Below are 21342 nucleotides of genomic sequence, written 5' to 3' on the forward strand. Positions count from 1 at the left end.
AATTATTGCCTTGCTGTAGCAGAGAGAATAGTCTATGGCTTGGGTGACTGGAAACTTTTAATTTGGGTGGGGACTTTCTCTGACACCGCCTGGTATACAGTGCAGTCTGAAAGCATTCAGACGCCTTGACTTTTTCATATTTTGTTACATTAAAGCCTTATTCTAAAATGGATTAAATGTTTTTCAATCTACACACAATACCTCATAATAACAGAGCAAAAACAGATTGTTAGACATGTTTGCAAATGTAATAAAAATGTAAAACATAAATACCTTATTTACATAAATAATCATGACCCTTTGCAATGAGACTTGACATTGAGGGGAAGGGTACCAGCACAATTCTGCAGCATTATTAAAGGTCCCCAAAAATTCTTAAATGGAAAGGGTTTGGAACCACCAAGACTCTTCCTAGAGCTGGCTGCCCGGCCAAACTGAGAAGTCGGTAGAGAAGGGCCTTGGTCAGGGAGTTGACCATTAACCCGATGTTCACTCTGACAGAGCTCTAGAGTTCCTCTGGGAGATGGGAGAACCTTCCAGCAGGGCAACAATCTTTGCAGTACTCCACCAATCAGGCCTTTATAGTAGAGTGGCCAGACGGAAGCCACTCCTCAGTAAAAGGTACATGACAGCATGCTTGGAGTTTGCCAAAAGGCACCTAAAGGATTCTCAGACCATGAGAAAAAAGATTCTCTGGTATGATGAATCCAAGATTGAACTATTTGAGCTGAATGCCAAGTGTCAGGTCTGGAGGTAATCTGGCACCATCCCTACGGTGAATTATGGTGGTGGCAGCATAATGCTGTGGAGATGTTTTTCATTGGCAGGGACTGGGAAACTAATCAGAACTGAGGGAAAGATGAACGGAGCAAAGTGCAGAGAGGTCCTTGATGAAAACCTGCTTGATGAAAACCTGCTCCAGAGCGCTCAGGATCTCAGACTCGGGCAAAGTTTCACCTTGGCACATAGCCAAGACAAGGCAGGAGTGGCTTCGGGACAAGTCTCTGAATGTCCTTGAGTGGCAAAGCCAGAGCCTGGATTTGAACCCGACTGAACACCTCTGGAGAGATCTGAAAATAGCTGTGCAGCTACGCTCCCCATCCAACCTGACAGAGCTTGAGAGGATCTTCAAAGAAGAATGGTAGAAACTTCCCAAATACAGGTGTGCCAAGCTTGTAGTGTCATACCCAAAAAGACTTGAGGCTGTAATCGCTGCCAAAGGTGCTTCAACAAAGTACTGAGTAAAGGGTCGTAATAATCACGTAAATGTGTTATTTCTGATTTTTATTTGGTATAAATCTGCTAAAATTGATAAAAACCTGTTTTTGCTTTGTCATTATGGGGTATTGCGTGTAGACTGATGAGGGGGGGAACAATGTCATCAATTTTAGAATGAGGCTGCTATGTAACAAAATGTGGAAAGTCAAGGGGCCTGAATACTTTACAAATGCACTGTATAGGTCCTGGATGGCAGGGAGCTCGGGAAAGCTACAATTCTCCTCTCAGCCATCACTTCTGGCATGTGTCGTCTTGATTTGAAAATCAAGTACAATCAGACAGAAATATACACAAATGTGTTGTTTAATCTATGACCTACTGTAGGTAATAGGTTTAGATAAGGTAAATATAGTCGCACCTTGTAATGTACTCCACAAGAAAGAGTATAGGGCTTTATCCCGGATATGTGGAATATAAAAAAAACTACCAAAGCAGAAAACAACACACTGTAAGCCAAAAACAGAGGCATTTTTCCGTCAATTAAGTGTCCAAGAGATTAAGCGATAACAGTATCTAAGCCTCATATCAAAGGTGAGCAGACATGAACAGTGCAGTGCACAATTCCATTACACAGCTCTCGTCAAAACAGGGCGAGGGCTTTGAGAAGTTGCTGTTTCCTGGAGAAGCCCTTTGATCTTCTCTTTCCTCTCTCGTTTTTCCGTTCTTTTTTTCTGCGCCTCCACTTCTTCGGGATGTGACTGCGTTCTCTTGTTCAACACTTTAACTACGTCCCTACATAACAAAAGCAGACTTCACAAGCATTACAAAATCAAATAGGTTCGCTCGCAATCATTAAAGAGAGTGAAACTTATTTGACAGGATGAACTGGCAAAAGTCATGGAAAATGAACAGTGAAGTCTAGAAAAAGAGGCATAGGCACATAGATAAGGAAGAATATAAAATATTTAAACATGTAATCAGCCAACAGTTAATTGGAAACCGACTAAAAATAATTATTGCTGATGTCTCCAGAGAGTGGTTAACTAACTCCAATCTGAGGCTGATTATTCCTCACAGATGCTTTACTTTGATGTTGCGTGTTGTGAAAATGCTTTCTATTACTTTTTTTCTAACGTGAAACATTGTTGTTATGTTTGTCACTGTTTCAAATTGTTGTACAATTATCAATATGAGTGTTTGTTTATTGAATAGCAGTGTAAAATTGATTGAAATGGGGATTGCAGTGACACACACCACTCTTACTAGACAAATACATAAACGAGCAAATGTTGGACATTTTTGCAGAATGTACTGTTTTATTTTACCCTCCAATAATCATTCCTTGAGCGTCTTGAATACACCCTTGGAATGCTGCACATGTTTTTACATTTTTATTTTTGTATTTTTTATTTCACCTTTATTTAACCAGGTAGGCTAGTTGAGAACAAGTTCTCATTTGCAACTGCGACCTGGCCAAGATAAAGCATAGCAGTGTGAACAGACAACACAGAGTTACACATGGAGTAAACAATTAACAAGTCAATAACACAGTAGAAAACAAGGAGAGTCTATATACATTGTGTGCAAAAGGCATGAGGTGGTAGGCGAATAATTACAATTTTGCAGATTAACGCTGGAGTGATAAACAATCAGATGGTCATGTACAGGTAGAGATTTTGGTGTGCAAAAGAGCAGAAAAGTAAATAAATAAAAACAGTATGGGGATGAGGTAGGTGAAAATGGGTGGGCTATTTACCAATAGACTATGTACAGCTGCAGCGATCGGTTAGCTGCTCAGATAGCAGATGTTTGAAGTTGGTGAGGGAGATAAAAGTCTCCTACGATTTTTGCAATTCGTTCCAGTCACAGGCAGCAGAGTACTGGAACGAAAGGCGGCCAAATGAGGTGTTGGCTTTAGGGATGATCAGGGAGATACACCTGCTGGAGCGCGTGCTACGGATGGGTGTTGCCATCGTGACCAGTGAACTGAGATAAGGCGGAGCTTTACCTAGCATGGACTTGTAGATGACCTGGGGCCAGTGGGTCTGGCGACGAATATGTAGCGAGGGCCAGCCGACTAGAGCATACAAGTCGCAGTGGTGGGTGGTATAAGGTGCTTTAGTGACAAAACGGATGGCACTGTGATAAACTGCATCCAGTTTGCTGAGTAGAGTGTTGGAAGCAATTTTGTAGATGACATCGCCAAAGTCGAGGATCGGTAGGATAGTCAGTTTTACTAGGGTAAGCTTGGCGGTGTGAGTGAAGGAGGCTTTGTTGCGGAATAGAAAGCCGACTCTTGATTTGACATTGACGAAGGATCATGATCCTATCAGGTGTCCAACCCAACCCAAACAAATCTCTGCATTCATCCGTCATGTTTTAGCCATTGCTCAGATAATATGCTAAGAGGAATTGCTGGGAGACATAATGTATTCATGTTTACCAGTAATATGTATTAGATGATAATACAATGACTTTTCATTAGATTTATGCGAAGCGCATTGTGCATACATATTTGAGATTTAACTCTGTTTTAAAATAATAATGGAATGTGTATTCCAACAGGGTACAGATTTAAATGACTCACTCTCCAAACAGAGTTGACTAATTATGTAAATTACCTTGCCTGATTTAAATTTAACTCATTCCGACTCATTTCTTGTAGGCATTCTGCTAATTCCCTCTTGAAGTACAATGTGGTATCTATGTTGCTATGGAACTTGGCAAAATGTCACACAACCTGTCCATGAAACAACGTGTTGAACATTCCAGAAGTAGGCTAATCATTAAAAATGACTGTATGCTTGTAAAATGTGATACCATGAAAGCATAAAGTGATAATAAAATTAAACATAGCCCCTAAAATAAATTAAATGAGGAAACTATGTAAATAATTTGTAAAACAGTGTATTTGTCCGAGACTATGGTACATCCCAAATCTGTTTTGTCTACTACTTACTTAAACTGCATACTTTGAACTTACGTTCATACAGACTTTCTACTGTTTAGTAAAAACGAATGAAGTAAGCAACAAATATTAGCATAGTAGGCTTCTCCTACTGAGAATGCTTAATCTAATGTGCAATTGCGTTGATTCCCGCCAAAAGGTATAGATTCATGCGCAGAGCATGGCAGATGTTTATTAAGCCTTCGCAGAAGGCGGGAATTATGGTCACAGGCAGGCAATGGTCAAACACACGTAGGAAGTCAAAAACAAACAATACCTCACGACCATACAAACAGAAAGAACTGAACTAAATAGGGAGCTGATGAGATCAGGTGAGAAACGAACACAGATTAAATCATTGACCAAAAATTAACGACAGTGTTCAAGAACACAAAGAAAAGAACACAAGGTTGACTAAGAAAAGAAAAGCAGAACCTTATATGTGAGTCTCAAAAGAAAATGTTCTTCCTCAATACTGTGCAATTATACTATATGATGTCTAAATATTTAATCAAATCCCTGCACTGTATTGTGATGATACGTTAGTATATAGCAGTAGGCATTTTAAGTTTGTTGGTATGGGTGTGGTTGGAGGCGTGTCCAACACACAGCTGTCCAACCCACAGATGCCAATTTTCATTCGGTTGCAGGTTTTTTCTTTGCTACAAATTAGGATTTCAGGCCTCTTTTCACACACATTCCACACTGCTTTGGTGGGGAAAAAAAGACATTGTGTTGTTTTTTTCCCACTTTGGGTTATACATTTCCTTGGACTTCAATTCAAATATTCAAAGACTCAAACAGGGCAACGTTTTCCGATAGCAATGGAACTTAGGAGTATGAATGTTTTAACGTTGCATCTTTCCGACAACAGCCGAAGATGTAACGGTTTTACCAAAAACACCACAAAGAGAATTTGATAAGTGTGTTAATACTTAATACTGATCCGAGGCAGCTTTGCTCTCGGATCAACTTTCACCATTTATATCTTACCGTAACATATTATTCTACTATGCGGACAATGGATCAGCTCCTATAGAGATACAGTATTAGCACATATATACAGGTAAAGTAGGAAGTGTAGATAGAAACAGGTTAGAGTCATTAAAACTTATTTTTCAACCACTCCACAAATTTCTTGTTAACAAACTATAGTTTTGGCAAGTCGGTTAGGACATCTACTTTGTGCATGACACAAGTAATGTTTCAAACAATTGTTTACAGACAGATTATTTCACTTATAATTCACTGTATCACATTTCCAGTGGGTCAGAAGTTCACATACACTAAGTTGACCGTGCCTTTAAACAGCTTGGAAAATTCCAGAAAATGATGTCATGACATCATTTGAGTCAATTGGAGGTGTACCTGTGGATGTATTTCAAGGCCTACCTTCAAATTCAGTGCCCCTTTGCTTGACATCATAAATGAATACATCTGCCAAGACCTCGTGAAAAAACTGTAGACCTCCACAAGTCTGGTTCATCCTTGGGAGCAATTTCCAAATGCCTGAAGGTACCACATTCATCTGTACAGAAAATAGTACGCAAGTATAAACACCATGGGACCACGCAGCCATCATACCGCTCAGGAAGGACATGCGTTCTGTCTCTTAGAATTGAACGTACTTTGGTGTGAAAAGTGCAAATGAATTCCAGAACAACAGCAAAGGATGCTGGAGGAAACAGGTACAAAAGTATCTATATCCACAGTAAAATGTTTTTCAAAATCATAGTTTTTGGAGAAATGTCCTCTAGTCTGATGAAACAAAAAAATAACTGTTTGGCCATAATGACCATCGCTATGTTTGGAGGAAAAGGGGGAGGCTTGCAAGCCGAAGAACACCATCCCAACCATGAAGCACGGGGGTGGCAGCATCATGTTGTGGGGGTCCTTTGCTGCAGGAGGGACTGGTGCACTTCACAAAATAGATGGCATCATGAGGAAAGAAAATTATGTGGATATATTGATGCAACATCTTAAGACATCAGTCAGGAAGTGAAAGCTTGGTCATAAATGGGTCTGCCAAATGGACAGTGACCCCAAGCATACTTCCTAAGTTGTGACAAAATGGCTTAAGGACAACAAAGCCAAGTTTATTGGAGTGGCCATCACAAAGCCCTGACCTCAATCCTATAGAAAATTTGTGGGCAAAACTGAAAAAGCGTGGGCGAGCAAGGAGGCCTACAAACCTGACTCAGTTACAACTTATTGTGGGATGCATGTGGAAGGCTACCCGAAACGTTTGACCCAAGTAAAAAAATGTAAAGGCAATGCTACCAAAAACTAATTGAGTGCATGTAAACTTCTGACCCACTGGGAATGTGATGAAAGAAAAAAAAGCTGAAATAAATCATTCTCTCTACTATTAGTCTGACATTTCACATTCTTAAAATAAAGTGGTGATCCTAACTGACTTAAGAGAGGGAAGATCTATAGGATTAAATGTCAGGTATTGTGAAAAACGGAGTTTAATGTATTTGGCTAAGGTGTATGTAAACTTCCGACATTCAACTGTAGCTGCCAATATTGACGTAGTTTATTGTAATGTTTAGCCTAACTTCTAATAATGCATTAAATCATTGATTTGGCACATCATTGCACACATCTTAGCCTACATATCATGAAATATATTGAGTCAAAAATGAAAGAGTCTGCAACTAGCACAATAGAACTCAATGGAATTAACATGAAATTGACTTCAATATGATTTCAATATGTTGCCTATGTAGCCTAATGTATTTTTTTCTCAATGCAGTCATCCTGGTTTATATTTAAGGCATAATTGTATCCTTTGCGTGTTTGTAACAAGTTAAATAATATTGTTCCCAGACACTTCTGCCCAAATGTGCAAAGAGTCTGCCGCGTTTAATAACTTGGACTTCGTTAGCCAATACAGAAATCCGGAAGAAACTCCCAGCGCATAAGCATTTGCTTAAAACCTCTCTGGGATAGGGTCTAGTTTCCTGAATTTCCACCTGACTGACGTGCCCAAAGTAAACTGCCTTTTACTCAGGCCCAGAAGCCAGGATATGCATATAATTGGTAGCATTGGATAGAAAACCCTCTGAAGTTTCTAACACTGTTAAAACCTATAACAGAATTGATATGGCAGGTGAAAATCAGAAGACAAACCAACCAGAATTTTTGTTTGTTTTTATGTCCCAGGCTCTTACAACAGAAAGCTATGGGTCCTATGTAATTCTGGCTCCCAGATTGCAAGTCCTATGGCTTTCACTAGATGTCACAAGTATTCTTTCACATTTTCAGGCTTGTTTCTTGAAAGACGAGCAAGAATTCTGAGTTTTTGTGAAGAGAGCACCGTATCAATATCCGTCTTTCTGCGATTGAGGAAGAGGACGCGTGCTTACTAATTTTACTTTCCCATTGAACATACTACTTTCCATATGAAATATTATAATTTATTTACATTTTAGGGTACCTGAGGATTGAATAGAAACATTGTTTGACGTGTTTGGATGAAGTTTAGCGGTAGCTAATTGGACTCGTTTGTCTGCAAGTGGATTACTGAAATCAATGGCACCAACTAAACTGACTTTATGGGATATAAAGAATGATTTTATCTAACAAAATGACCATTCATGTTGTAGCTGGCACCCTTGGAATAACAAACAGAGGAAGATCTTCAAAAGTAAGTTATTTACTTAATCGCTATTTGTGATTTTATGAAGCCTGTGCTGGTTAAAAAATATGTTGATGTGGGGCACTGTCCTCAGACAATCGCATGGTATGCTTTCGCTGTAAAGCCTATAGTAAATCGGACAACGCAGTTAGATTAACAAGAATCTAAGCTTTTAAATGATATAAGATACTTGTATGTTCATAAATGTTGAATATTATGAGTAGTTATTTGAATTGCGCTCCCTTCAATTTTACCGGATGTTGTTGACTGGTGTCCCGCTAGCATATCACAAAGAATATTTATTTTTAAGGGTTTGCCAATAGCATGAAACAAATTTGCCTAAACCATAATCTTGGAAGAAATAAAAGATTGGGGAATTTGGTCTGGGCAAAAAAATTATATGGCTCAACATAAGCAGCAAAAAATGATGCAATCATTAACAAATGAATAGACTTGTCATAACCAAATGTCCAAAGAGAAAAACTACAATATAATTTAAAACCTCACTTTGCATTCATAACCAAGAGGGAAGATGGTAATTGCCAGTTGGGAAGTTGCATGCATTCTCATGATTTGAACTAGTTGAGAAACGCAAATTGGCTAAGCTGTAACAACCATACTAAAAGTATAGCTATCAGGCTTGTAAACACATTAGAGTGTTCAAAAAACATATTCATAGATTGATTTTTATAAAATAATGTTTTGTTTTTACACTAACTGCTATTTTCGAGGTCATTTCCTTAGTAGGTAACATCAGAGTTCAGCATGTGTGAGAAGTCAGAACTCATGGTGTTTTCAAGACAACTCAAACTCTGAAATGTTTTACTTGAAAACTCATAGAACGATGAGCTCTGAGTTTCCCACTTCCAAAGTGTCAGAATCAATCAGCAATGAAGGTTTCGAGTTGTTTTGAAAATAACATCTGGGATGAAAGACAATCTTCTCTGCAAGTAATTACGAGTTGGAGGGGCTTTAAAATGGATTTTTCCCAGTCATGTGGTAAATACAACCTTCCCACTTGGCTATGGACACAGCATCAGTCATCCCTCAGTCATGGTCCACAGGAGCATCTTTACATCTCAGAGCTGTTTTCCAAAACCATCATTACTTGAAAACACTTCTTACTGCCTCAGACCACTCCTAGAAAGGCTAAGTGGGTTGTTAGATATTTTGCCCTTCCACGTCAGTTTATACACAGAAGATCTCCGCTAAACATAGAATGAATATGTTGATATGTCTCTCTGTGACCACTGATAATGTAAGGAGGTTGACTACAAACACAAAGACGCCAATGTCTTTGCAATTGTAACCTCGCCCACAGGCACACAGCACATATAAGCCTGGGATATCAACCACTCAAAGATGGCCTAAGTGGGAGTGATCCTAGAATTCTGTGGATGTCACCTACTGAGTAAAATGTTTGTCATTTAATTTTAGCAAATCATACGACATGGCTCTGTGCTTGTGGTTTGATAGTGTATGAGGGTTAGTGGAAAGGTGTTGTGGGAGATAACTGGTTGGTAGATTAACAGAGAGGTTCAATAGTCTTCCAATGAAGAAAATAATGAGACCAACAAAATGAATTGTGTTTCTTAACTTCAATTTAAATTGTTTTGAAGTGCAGTGCAATGCTTTTACCCTTAGTGTGAAGATGTAAATGTCTCTAGCACCCTTCAGCTACACATAAAAAGCACCCCAGATGCTGTTCAGAATCACCTTTGATTGGTGGTGAACAATTTGCTGCAAATCACTCTGAATGGCGAACATCAAAGAGGAAGAAATATGTGGTTTCGAGGTGAAAAAGTAGCTGTAACTGTAAAAGTAACTTAACATTTCAAATGTGATTGTGTGACTCATCCAAACTTATATAGTTTTCAGAGACAATGTTATTTAAGCCAAAACAAAATGGCCACCCACTGCAATTCTTTCTCTGAGTTGAACATTGTGCTTGTGGGGAAAGCATTCTCACTTCCTGGTATCATTGTACATTAATGTTACGTTAAGGTAATTTCCATTTCCTCTGGCCTTCTAGGCAGAGATGCAAAGAAAAAGCCATATCTCAGACTGGCCAATAAAAATAAAAGATCAAGAACACAAAACACAGACACTGGACAGAGGAACTCTGCCGAGAAGGCCAGCATGCCGGAGTCACCTCTGAGACTGGTGTTTTGCGGTTACTATTTGAGGACTTGTTGAGGACAGTTTAGGACTTGTGAGGAGTCTGTTTCTCAAACTAGACACTCCAATTGTACTTGTCCTCTTGCTCAGTTGTGCACCAGGGCCTCCGACTCCTCTTTCTATTCTGGTTAGTGCCAGTTTGCGCTGTTCTGTGAAGGGAGTAGTACACAGCGTTGTACGAGATCGTCAGTTTATTGGCAATTTCTCGCATGGAATAGCCTTCAATTCTCAGAACAAGAATAGACTGAAGAGTTTCCGAAGAAAGATATGTGTTTCTGGACATTTTGAGCCTTTAATCGAACCGACAAACGCTGATGCTCCAGATACTCAACTAGTTTAAAGAAGGCTTGTTTTATTGCTTCTTTATTCAGAACAACAGTTTTCAGCTGAGCTAACACATTTGCAGAAGGGTTTTCTAATCAATTAGCCTTTTAAAATGATAAACTTGGATTAGTTAACACAACGTGCCATTGGAACACAGGAGTGATGGTTGCTGATAATGGGCAACTGTATGCTTATGTATATGACTTCCGGCGCCGACAGAGATGGCCGCCTCGCTTCGCGTTCCTAGGAAACTATGCAGTTTCTTTTTTTTTTACGTGTTATTTCTTACATTGGTACCCCAGGTCATCTTAGGTTTCTTTACTTACAGTCGAGAAGAACTACTGAACATCAGAGCAGCGTCAACTCACCATCAGTACGACCAAGAATATGACTTTCGCGAAGCGGACCCTGTGTTCTGCCTTTAACCCAGGACAACGGAATGGATCCCAGCCGGCGACCCCAAAAAACGACTTCGAAAAAGGGGAAAACGAAGCGGTCTTCTGGTCAGACTCCGGAGACGGGCACATCGTGCACCACTCCCTAGCACCCCGCCCTGTGCAACTGGGTACTGGATTTCCTGACGGGCCACCCCCAGGTGGTGAGGGTAGGCAACAACATCTCCACCCCGCTGATCCTAAACACTTGGGCCCCATAAGGGTGCGTTTTGAGCCCTCTCCTGTACTCCCTGTTCACCCACGACTGCGTGGCCACGCACGCCTCCAATTCAATCATCAAGTTTGCGGACGACACAACAGTGGTAGGCTTGATTACCAACAACGACGAGACGGCCTACAGGGAGGAGGTGAGGGCCCTCGGAGTGTGGTGTCAGGAAAATAACCTCACACACAACGTCAACAAAACTAAGGAGATGATTGTGGACTTCGGGAAACAGCAGAGGGAACACCCCCCTATCCACATCGATGGAACAGTAGTGGAGAGGGTAGTAAGTTTTAAGTTCCTCGGCTTACACATCACACACAAACTGAATTGGTCCACCCACACAGACAGCATCGTGAAGAAGGTGCAGCAGCGCCTCTTCAACCTCAAATTCTGCTTGTCGCCAAAAGCACTCACAAACTTCTACAGATGCACAATCGAGAGCATCCTGTCGGGCTGTATCACCGACTGGTACGGCAACTGCTCCGCCCACTACCGTAAGGTTCTCCAGAGGGTAGTGAGGTCTGCACAACGCATCACCGGGGGCAAACTACCTGCCCTCCAGGACACCTACACCACCCGATGTTACAGGAAGGCCATGAAGATCATCAAGGACATCAACCACCCGAGCCACTGCCTGTTCACCCCGCTATCATCCAGAAGGCGAGGTCAGTACAGGTGCATCAAAGCTGGGACCGAGAGACTGAAAAACAGCTTCTATCTCAAGGCCATCAGACTGTTAAACAGCCACCACTAACATTGAGTGGCTGCTGCCAACACACTGACTCAACCCCAGCCACTTTAATAATGGGAAATTATGTAAAATATATCACTAGCCACTTTAAACAATGCTACCTAATATAATGTTTACATACCCTACATTATTCATCTCATATGTATACGTATATACTGTACTCTATATCATCGACTGCATCCTTATGTAATACATGTATCACTAGCCACTTTAACTATGCCACTTTGTTTACATACTCATCTCATATGTATATACTGCACTCAATACCATCTACTGTATCTTGCCTATGCCGCTCTGTACCATCACTCATTCATATATCTTTATGTACATATTCTTTATCCCCTTACACTAGTGTCTATAAGGTAGTAGTTTTGGAATTGTTAGTGTAACGGATGTGAAACGGCTGGTCCCTGGTTCGCGCCCGGGTATGGGCGAGGGGACGGACGTAAAGTTATTCTGTAACATTGGTGCCGTGACCCGGGTTACTGGTTGCTGCGGAAAAAGGAGGAAGGTCAAAAGGGGTGTGAGTGTAACGGATGTGAAACGGCTAGCTTAGTTAGCGGTGCGCGCTAAATAGCGTTTCAATCGGTTACGTCACTTGCTCTGAGACCTTGAAGTAGTAGTTCCCCTTGCTCTGCAAGGGCCGCAGCTTTTGTGGAGCGATGGGGAACGATGCTTCGAGGGTGACTGTTGTCGATGTGTGCAGAGGGTCCCTGGTTCGCGCCCGGGTATGGGCGAGGGGACGGACGTAAAGTTATTCTGTAACATTAGCTAGATTACTTGTTGGTTATTACTGCGATGGGGAACGAGGTGTAAATCAGGTGTAAATCCATTTCACTTACTAAGTCAATGTGTCATGTCTTACACTCCATTCTTCTGCGGACATCGTTGAGTCTTAATTCGGAGCAGATATTTAAGAGTTTTTGGAAAGTGTGGACACCATAAACAGATGACAATTTTACTAGAATTCTGTAACCAAAGTTATCACCTGTACAGTCCTTCCGGTGAATGTGTTTTTGTCAAATGTTCAGTGGAAATTGTTAACAGTCATTATTGTGTACAGAGTTGGATGGTTTATTAAACTTCTAAATCAATGTTTTTTGTATGGTGGACATTTTAAATGAAAAACCTGCATCTTAGTGCAATTCCATTTTTGTGATATTGCCATCATCCCTTTTAGTAATTAGCTAAATTATGCGTATCAACATTATTGCTCATAATTTGACCATTTATTATATTACAGCAACTTGTATCCATTTCTGGCGGTAAATTAGATATACAATTGAAGGAAACAGGTGGTATTTCTTGAATTTATGGGAATGTCATATATTCATTGGTGAGCATGCCTCAAGGACATTGTGCTTCCCTTATGTGCACAGACATAAACTCACATACATACAGGCTGGTAGGTCTACTGTTCATATATTCAAGGCTCCAACAAAAAACAGAAGAGATGTGTTTCAGAGTAGACCGGTTCCATTTATATTGCATCAATATTGCTTTTGAACTATTCTTTGTTAGTCGCAGACACACCTAGCAATACGTCAAGGAATGCACATGCTTGGAATGCACATCATAATTAACAGCAAATATCCGTTTTGAGGCACTCAGACAGTTCACAGAGCAAGTACGTCTGCTGTGTTGGAGTGCAGGATTTCACTTTAGAAGAGTGCTACCAAGTGTGACGCTGTCCCTTTGTTTGGACTTGACATTTGCGTGAACTCAATGGTAAACGCTTCGCTGCCTTATTCAGGAATTATTTTGTGCATGTTAATGACTGACCTTAAATGGCTGACCATAAAGAACAAGGCCTCTCAAACTCATCCCACTTGAGAAGCTGAAGGACGACCACTCTATGTTTCTACACTAAGGTTGAAGTAGTACTGACGTTGTGAGCTGTGTAGATTCCTATATGTATTCAGGTGCACCAGGTGACATTTTTCTTATTAGGGCACAAGCTATGAAGGTTTCACAGCTTTCAGATTCTGTGCGCTGTTTTCAACATGGTGAACATTTAAAAGACACAATTTCAGTTTGTAGGTTCATGTTCATTTTAAACACAGAATTTGAATGTGTTTAAACATGGTTCCATCCAGCAGCTTTGAACTTAAATATTGAACTTTCATTCATGGTGGTGCTTTCACTTTCATTGAATTGTTCCACTCAGGATTTCTATTTCTTTTCAAATTCAACTTCAACATTGACCCATTTTAATGCACACTATGAGGACATGCCATGTTGAGAATATGTTTGCGGAAAGTGCAGACAGAGGCTGAATCCCAAATCACCCCCGTCCCCTCGCCCTTCAATGTCTGCCTACACGCAAATGCAGTCGCCACATGCACAAGTGTCCCAAAGAGAAGGAAGTGAAAATGATGGAGGGTGTAGGTGCTAAATAAACCCTCCAATAGCCATTTCGACTGAGTCAGCTAGACTGCCGGCTTCAGAGCGAGGTGGTATTCCATAACGCACCGCGTTATTTTACACAAATGATTGGAACTGGGTGCCTAATTATGAGCCATTTGTTTGTGTCTGATTTCGAGAATTGACGCATGTAACATTTGAAATACCTCTGAAGTGTTTAACTGTTACTGAGGCTTCTATCTTGTAAAACAACAGGGGAAATGTTGTCATTAAAATCCCATGCTCGTTTTCATTATTTAAATGTGGAACATGAATTGTATCATTCAAGTCATGAGGGTGTCCCGAAGTTGATGCGTTTATTTTATCCCCTTGCCACGCCACTCATGAAGTAGCCCTCTGAGTTTCGACAGCAACACGTGACAACGGAGGTGCTTCCGAGTTAGCCGGTAGGGCTGAGAGATTGGATTAACTGACGTCATTATGTTTTTATTCAGTTTACTGAATACATGAATATGCAGTATACCCGAGAACAGTAGTACTGGAGATTCAAATAAATCATCTGCATCCAGGGGAGATATGCAAAGGCCTGCTTTGTTAATATTGCAGGCCAGCACTTCCCCTAGAAACACATAGTAATGGATGGGCATAAACATGCTAGTAGAACCATAAATCATGAATGCAACCAAGCACACTGGGAGGGGAACAAAATGGCTGCCATGAAAAATGGAGGACCACAAGGTGAGCATAGAGAATGATAGAGGCCTCTAGTTGCCAAAAGGCCGTTTTAGCATGGGCAGCGCCATTAAGGGCTTCCACCATTTTAATGTAGTCAACTGGGTGGGACTTCAAACTTCAGAGACGTTATAATGGGAACTACATAGGGATGCTTTCTCTACGGTTGAGACAGAACCCTTTAGGACCAATGTGTTATGAAATGTAAGTTGTCAAATTAATTAAAATTGATTATTAATTGTACAAATACTATATTTCATTATACTTTTTATGTTATTATTTAGTGAATGAAGTAAGACACACCGTAATGGGGAATACAATACAACACAATGATACAACATGCATCATTTATTTGGATAGGGCATTTTTTTTACCCAGATGTCAACATAGTATATGCTGCTTGTCCTGAAATCTGCTTCTTTCTGTAAGCTGCACATTCACATTCATTAAGCAACTCAATGTTTCTTAATAACTAATATTTCAAGTGGAAAAGAATAGAGGGAAATCCCTATTACCTGAAAAATGTATGAAATGGTTGTCACGTTCTGACCTTAGTTCTGTTATTATATCTTTGTTTTAGTATGGTCAGGGTGTGAGTTGGGTGGGCAGTCTATGTTTGTTTTTCTATGTTGGTTTTAGATTTCGGGCCTAGTATGGTTCTCAAACAGAGGCAGCTGTCAATTGTTGTCCCTGAATGAGAATCATACTTTGGTAGCCTGGGTTTCACTTTTGGGTTGTGGGTGTTTGTCTTCCATGTTAGTACCACACGGGACTGTTTCGCTCATTTCACGTTTATTGCTTTGTGTTTCATAGTGTTCAGTTTATGTATTAAAATATACATTATGGACACTTACCACGCTGCAAATTGGTCCTCCGATCCTTCTCGCTACTCCTCCCCCTCAGAGGAGGACGAGGTTCGTTACAATGGTTGTTGACATTTACATCCTTAAAATATTTCCAATACTAGTCTTTTGCGAGAGTCTTTGACATTCTCACATAAAAAATCTAATGACATACTTCTACCTAAAACTACACATATTTCATGCATGTATGTTTCGTATAATTCACTTTTGTATGCAATTTTCAAGAAATGTATTGTGATTGAATACCAGCCTAAGTTGGTGTGCCACTTCATTTCCACACTTCCTAATCTATCCACAGCACCCCCCAAAAAGGAAATGTATTAATGGTCACAATAAGGATTTAATTTACTTAGTGTCATGTCTAGGGTTTAAAATTGCTACTGTGGTAAAGCCAGTGTCAGTGTCTAGCCTCTCTCTGAAGTAATAGTGGGAATTCTGTCAGGGAAGTGGAACTAATGCTTTTATCTGGCACTGTTTGTTTCTGGTACAGCGGTTAAGTCAATATTGCTTTGTAGCACAGGTACCCAAAGACAGGGCTGTTCAGGTTGGCTTTGATAGTGACTCTTTCCTGTGGCCTGCCATTCCATTCAACACTAACCTTCCTGGCACACAACTCAGTCTACCGTTGAATAAGAGAAGGTAGGGAGGGAAGCTGGGCATTCTCACACTGCTGCATGCCTTTTTCCACCCTCTCCTTTCAGTTTCTCATTCAGCTAAGGCAGAATAGCTTGTTATCAGTGTGGCCATGCGTCCAGACATGGCGCCTGCTCCCAGTCTGTTCTCTGTTAAAAGGTTTTATGGACTTTTCAAGAAGTCGGTCTCTTACTTTCTCTGTCTGCATCTCTCTCTCATAAGGAGCTATTGAGTTATTGCACCCTCTCTCTCTGGCATAAGGAGCTCTTGAGTTATTACAAGTGTTTAATCTTAGTGGGTAGAAACAGGAAGTACAACTTCAAAGATGTGAACATACAAACTTGGATTGTTATACAGTCCCACAGTATACCAACTTTTATGATTAATAATGTTGGGCGCACCTGACTTCATCCATCAACCACCAGAAGAGGTTCTAAGTGTTGTTTGTCTTTCTCCATGTCAGGAAGAACAAAATAAGATATCAGTGAGTTCTGAATTAATGCGGATCCATTACAGATCATTAGTCACTGATGAGAAATCGCAAGACTATTTTCAGTGTGAGTGTGCAGACTGGTTGTCTGTGAGGTGAATTAAGTGGAACTGAATTAACAACTGCAGTAAAACGTATAATATCCTCACTGATGGGTGGAAAGACTTAAAGGACTGATGTAAGCAGTGAAAATGCAATCAAAACAGCTCCAGAGCCTTGGATGGAGCGCTATCTATACAGGGTTGCTCTGAATGGCTCCATGTGAATGCAAGACCATAGTGCTTGCAGGGTAATAATATCAACAAATCCCTGAAAGAGGGCATATAGATCCCTTCATAATGAGAGTTAAGAGTCATTTTGGATGGATTTTCCGCTTCATTCAGAAACAATCAAAGCTTAAACGTACCAAGTTGTGAACTGCTTTTGATTTGCTCCAAATGTCAACGTACAAAATTGCCTTACAAAATGAACCAGGATAAAGAAGTATACGAAATGTGTTACGGTATGTGCAACAAATATCTACACCACTTCAAATATCAACGAGTTTGATGTAATGACATTGCTTTGAGAGCTGTTCTGTTATTTAGCACTTTGTGCACATTATCTTACTGCCAAGATTCCTTCAGGTGGCTCAAATACTGTCAATAAAACATAGGTCTTTCTATAGTGTGTCTATAGATATATCAAAGCAGCCATGCATAATGACCATACCTGAGGCCATCATGGGAACTCCCTTGTCAATAATTGCCTTGCATTGGCAGTATCTTAAGCCCTGACAGTGGTCCAAATACCAACTGATAAATCCAGCCGATAAGAGGCCATTTCTCTTCAGGGCACCCATTATAATACCATATTGCAGGCTGAGTCGGTGGCTAGTCCTATTCCTACTCAGAGCCATGAGAGCCCATGTCCAGTGTCGAATACTACTCACGTTTTAATTATGTGGCGCTGGAGTGGACTGCAAACCGATTATTCCCCTCTTCATTTTGGGCATAATCCACACTAGGGGGAAGACAATGCCAACAAACAAATTGTCTCCCGTTCTTGCAAATCAAGTGGAAAGACTGAAACTGATTGGGATTGAAATGTTATTGTTTGGCTAGACTGGAATTGCTATAAGGCTTTGTAGCTGTCGGTCATACAAGTTGCTCCACACATGCTTACTGGTACATGTAGTCATGTTTTATATACACTGTAGTCATGTTTTATATACACTGTAGCTAAGCTGTAACTGGGCAGTCTATTTCTGGTTGCCTGTCTGGAGTTATATATCCACACATATAGCACATGTGGTAGTACTACATACAGTAAGTAGTTCATCATACCCTTCCGCTAACACCTAAGTATCTCTGCATTCAGTGGTCCATCAACAGCATACTGTGGAAAGATATTGAATGTCTTGACTGTGATGTAAGATGACTCACCTAGAGATTGTAAGACTGAGGCCTTACTTGTGGCCCACCCGAGGATTAAACTTTTTTCCATTTACTGTGATATTTGTGCTATGCGCAAGGTTGCGGATTCTTCATCTTGAAATTAATGGATTGTGTTCTTCACCAAAACACATTTTTCACGTTTGATTTTTCTTAGCTGGTCACGAGGCACTTTCACTGCCCTTATGCCCATTGTCAAACCAACCTTTTCCTTTGCTTAGTCAGCATCCCTTCCACGTCTCCATTTCCTGGTTGCCACTGATCTGAAAGTTCTAGATTGGCCAAAGCAAAGTGGGATCTGTAATACCACCAATTTCAAATGAGTGTTCACCAGGGTGAAGAGACAGCCAATCAAAGACAAGTTAAAGTGAAGGTCACTGTCTTCTAGTGACTTTGCGTCTTCCTCACCTACAAAGTGTTTCACCCTAGACCTTTGGTATATGCAAGGTACATGAGATGAGAAATGATTAGGTCTGTGATGGCGGTTAATTGGTGGAATGGCTTCAGTCTCGCTCATGAAGACCTAATGAAAGCAAGTAATGATCCGGTGGCGTGATGGCATTTCAATTCCCTCTCTGCATTAAACTGAGCATCTATCATGAACTCCACAGGCCTTTTTTTTGGGACTTGTTTGATGCTTCCTCAACCTGATGCTACTCTTAATGTCACTTTAGTACATTGATTAACAGTTGTGCTGAATCCCTTAAAGAGCCACTGAACACGCCAATTGGCAAGTGTGTTTCTCTATTGCTCATTAGAAAAACAGATTTCAGTCTTGGAGGTGTGTTTCCTGACCGATTCCATGTTTGGTTAATGATGTTTGACCTATTTCGCTTCATCAAAATCCCCAGAATTAATCAAAGATAACTCAAGAAATGTGTAATAAATACTGAAGGTTTTGCAAAGGATGTTTTAGTTGCACAATTAGTATTTTAAGGTTTTAAGTATATCTCAAGTTAAGTGTGTGACGTGTTGTTTTATGTAAACCTAACTGGGCAGGTCTGTCTCACTGTCTATGCTATTGGGTAGAGAGGAATCACTGCAGCGGTTCACCCCATTTAGTGGGCAAATGAACATCATCAAACCAAAATCCAACCTTTAATTACCCGTTGTGATGCATGGATGTTCCAAACTCCGTTTTAGACGACACTGACTTTATCACCAAAATTATCCGATGTACACTTTGTAGTCAATTTTGACACTAGAATAAATGATTCTGACTCATATCGATGCCACATAGGCTATTTGTGTGTGACGACTGATCCAAATAATACGTTGGCCATATTATGCATTTACATATCCCTTCTACTGTGTCAGCAAATAACCAATATTTTGTGTTTATTTAACTAGGAAAGCCAGTTAAGAACAAATTCTTATTTATGATGGGCTAGGAATAGTGGGTTAACTGCCTTGTTCAGGGGCAGAACAACAGATTTTTTGATCTTGTTAGCTCTGGGATTTGATCTAGCAACCCTTCTGGTTACTCGTCCAACGTTCTAACCACTAGGCTACCTGCCACCCCAATATATATTTTTTAACACAAATGTTACAAGCTATCCTCTACTCTCCACCTCAGCTCATCACCATCTCAGTGCAAGAGGTCAGATTTATGGTCAGATTTGCCAAATGGAGGGTGAGGGAGAGCTTTGTACGTGTCTCTGTGTATGGAGTAAAGGTTGTCTAGAGTTTTTTACCCCTCTGGTTGCACATTTAACATGCTGGTAGAATTGAGGTAAAACAGATTTAAGTTTCCCTGCATTAAAGTCCCCAGCCACGAGGAGCGCCACTTCTGGGTGGGCGTTTCCCTGTTTTCTTATGGCAGTATTCAGCTCATTGAGTGCAGTCTTAGTGCCAGCATCGGTTTGTGGTGGTCTAAATAGACAGCTAAGAAGAATATAGATGAAAACTCTCTAGGTAGATAGTGTGGTCTACAGCTTAATCCCACCCTAGATATGTACAAAAGCTAGGATGACTTACAGTTGCATATCACCACAACCCATAGGATAACATTTTGTAACTGTTATTTTAGAATTGGAACATGGCAGGCAAATGCTTTCAATCTTTTACGTGATGTATCTTTAAATTGAACTGGGCAGGATATATAGCACAGGATCAAGCAAGAACACTTTCATATTAGTTCTGAGAACATTTCACAACGGTGTTTCAGCTGTGCTGTCTTGTATCACAAAACAGTATGATAAATGTTCCATGAGTGTTGCAATGTTGACCTTTATTGGTTGGAGTGGAGAAAGGTACCAGCCAAGTATCTAAGACGTTTTACTTTAACCCCGTCTTGCACCAATCGTTTTCAACAGTGCTTGTTGAATGACACGAGGAGGCAGTCACCATGCTATTAAGGTTTGCCCATTCTCAGCCTATATCTATAAGTGTCACAGTGGATTCCCATCAGACACCTGTCATGCCATATCAAGTCTACGTTCAGTCAGAGCAGGTAATACAGAAGTCATGTTTACCTGTAATACCAGTAACATACAGCCAGATCAGCTCTCAGTGGCTAATATTATAGAGGTAGAATCAATGGACATGGCAGTACTTATCTTTAATTCTCCCAGGCGCTGGCTTTTATTGAACTTTTCCGGAATTGTGTCTCTTGTGGATGTTTGTTAGTGAGAACTGTGGCCTTAACTGTGCTTTGTGTTCACTCCGTGGCTCACTATGGAAATGGAAACACTGTCACCAGAGTTGGAAAGGTTAATCTTCACAGACAGAGTGGGCAGAAGATGGACGTTTGGGGTTTACCGGCTGCTATTTGTCACACTAAGCCTTGCTTTAGACAAGGCAACTGGACGCGTTGATCCAGTTAAATTAACTGTCAACATAAATGTAGCAGTGGGGGGAAAATAAGCATCCCAAAAAGGGTTCCTATTGGAGAGGGAAGGTCAAAACTGTAGCACATGAGGGAGGAGAGACAACTCGCAACGATGAGCTGTGTGAAACAACCCCTCAAGGGATAAAACCCTGAAGAACTTGAACTCAAGCCCCCAGGGATTTACTTAGGTCTTGTATTCCAAGCCGCCATATACAGTAAGGAGCGTATTTGGAGCAGCAACCATTCCAGTCAGCACACCGACCGGGACGTGTGGTT

The sequence above is a fragment of the Oncorhynchus keta genome, chromosome 37 (genome assembly GCF_023373465.1).
Source record: "Oncorhynchus keta strain PuntledgeMale-10-30-2019 chromosome 37, Oket_V2, whole genome shotgun sequence".
NCBI classification, from domain to species: domain Eukaryota; kingdom Metazoa; phylum Chordata; class Actinopteri; order Salmoniformes; family Salmonidae; genus Oncorhynchus; species Oncorhynchus keta.